Here is a 2,691-nt window from a genome sequence, read left to right on the forward strand (position 1 = left end):
GACCAGAAAAGGGGATTTTGCAGTTCATGATCACTGTCCTGAAACTTCCGAGGTTGTGTAATGGAAGAGGTTCTGCAGGACAGAACTAGGTCCAGCGGGGAAAGGTTACAGCAAGGTACATATAAGGGAAATCTTTTTAGTAGTTTGATGGATGGTTTTGAAAAGTGAATGGGACACATTTTGAGTTTTCTGTTCTGGAAGGGTTTAAATCAAAATCAAGGATGACCATTTGTGGAGGAGGTTCTTGCATGCATTGCTGGGGCACTGGTAAGGGACTGCTAGTTCTTACGCAGGTTTCTGTGTAACCTCTCTCACTGGATGTCCGCCTATGCACTGTCCCTTTCCCCTTACTGTGTGTGTTAGGATGTATAATAATAGATCAGAATGTGATCAAGGCTAAGAGGTGTAGTTCTATTACCATATTGGGTTGGAGGAGGTACTAAAGAAGGCTTTAAAATCACAAGATTTTATAATCCTATTAAAAATCAGAAATGAAACTAGATTATTGGGGGCAGTTGTATTAAGCAATAAGGGTCAGTTCATCTACATGGTTAATTTTTAGGCCTAGGAAAAGCTTTTAACATTCGTTAATAAATCTTCATTTATTAACGGTATTTAAAAGCTCTTTTTTTGAGATATAATTCACCATAACAATTCATCATTTTAAAATGTACAACTCAGTGGTTTTTGGTATACTCACAAGGTTGTACAACCATTACTACTATCTAATTCTGGAACATTTTCATTACCCCCAAAAGATACCTCTGTTTCCATCAGCAGTCACTTCTCATTGGCCCTTCCTCCAGTCCTTGGCAACCACTAACCTTTCTGTTTCTATGGATTAGCCTATTCTGGGTATTTCATATAAATGGAATCATAAAAAATGTGGCCCTTAGTGCCCAACTTTTTTGACTTAGTATGATGTTTTCAAGGTTCATGAATATTGTAGCATGAACCAGTACTTCATTCCTTTTCATGGCTGAGTAATGTTATATGGTATAGCACTTTTGTTTATCCATTTGTCAGTTGATGGATATTCGGTTTGTTTCCACTTTTTGGCTATTAAGAATAATGCTGCTGTCAACATTCGTATACAGATTTTTGTGTGAATATGTTTTCAGTCCTCTTGGATATATGAGTATACCTAGGAGTACAATTGCTGAGTCATATGGTAACTATGTTTAGCCTTTTGAGGAGTTGCTGAACTGATTTCCACAGTGGCTGTACCATTTTGCATTCCCACCAGCAAGTGTGATGGTTCTAATTTCTCCACATCTTCATTAATCCTCCCCCTTTTCCTTCCTTCCTTCCTCCCTCCCTCCCTTCTTTCTTTCCTTCCTTTCCATTATAGCCATCCTAGTGAGGGAAACTCTCGTTGTAAAAAGTAAGAAGTTTTGCTGTGTTGCATTCTCAGTGATCAAACATTGGTAAATTATAGTGGTTTGACTCAGAATGTGATGTAAATAAAGCCCAGGCTTAATGTGTACTGTGTTCACTTATGTTACCGTAACAGGCCCAGATTGCTCACAGGTAAATACGTACAAGGAAATTAGACTAAATCCTCCATCCCTGGAAAAACAAGTCAAAGTGCGTGTCCTGCTAATATAATAAGCCAGTTAGCGAGACAATCTTGGCATAAGTACAACATATAATTGCTTTTGTATTTCTGTCTCTCTCCTCACTCCCTTTAGTTCATTTGTTTTCTGCCTCATCCACAAAGGATTTGAGATCATGTTCATTCATATATGTTATATGGAATAGTGATAAAATATCTCTAAGAATAGAATCAGAACCAGAGAAAAGCGGAATGGAAGAAGGAAATCTTATCTAGGAGAAATGATCGTAAGGGCTAATGTAATTGTATCATTGAATTTCATGTTTGATCAACTTATTATCTGGCAAAGTTACTAAAAAGAGACGTAGTTACACATGTTAACTTCATACTTTTTCTCCAAAGAAACAAGGTTTTTTTATATCTCTAAATTAAAAGTAAATAGCCTCAGGTAGAACTTTGTATAGTAGAACTAAACAAGGTATAGAGGTATCCTCACTAAAGCATTGGTAGAGTATAATTTTTAATTGTGATACAGTAGTGTGGGGCTGTATTCATATTTGTCACACAGTTGAGTTGTGCATGTCTTACTATATTATGAAAATTCTAATTCTAGGCATTATTGATTATCTTTTTTTTAAATCAGATTTTTCTTCCGTTGTATACTGTGTTTTCCAGAATATATACATTGAAGCTTGGGACAAGATATTTATCTAATTTCTGGTAAGTTAAATGACTGGTTTAGAGAGTAACAAATAATTGTATGGCTGAATTTTCAGTCATTTAAGATTGAAGAGAGGCTCAGCCTCTGGATGTGAATCCGCTGAGCCGGTGCCAGCATCAATAAACGCTGCTTCCTGAAAAAAAAAAAAAAGATTGAAGAGAAATTTTAGTAACTATAAGATAAAAATGATACTGATAAACTTTTTATTATTACATAACGTTAAAAGAACAGCTTTTCTATAAACCTGCTTATAAAAGACAGTATCCAAAATGTATGTCATTATTTCCCAGATTTGGGTTACTTTTATTGAGTCAGATATTGATGTTTTCTCTTGTGAAGAACAGCGTTATCTCAGTATAACCTAGTTTAAGATACAAACATGCAGTATGACCTACTAAGATGTAAGTCATATTAT

Source organism: Hipposideros armiger, unplaced genomic scaffold, assembly GCF_001890085.2.
Source record: "Hipposideros armiger isolate ML-2016 unplaced genomic scaffold, ASM189008v1 scaffold_425, whole genome shotgun sequence".
In the NCBI taxonomy this organism is placed as follows: domain Eukaryota; kingdom Metazoa; phylum Chordata; class Mammalia; order Chiroptera; family Hipposideridae; genus Hipposideros; species Hipposideros armiger.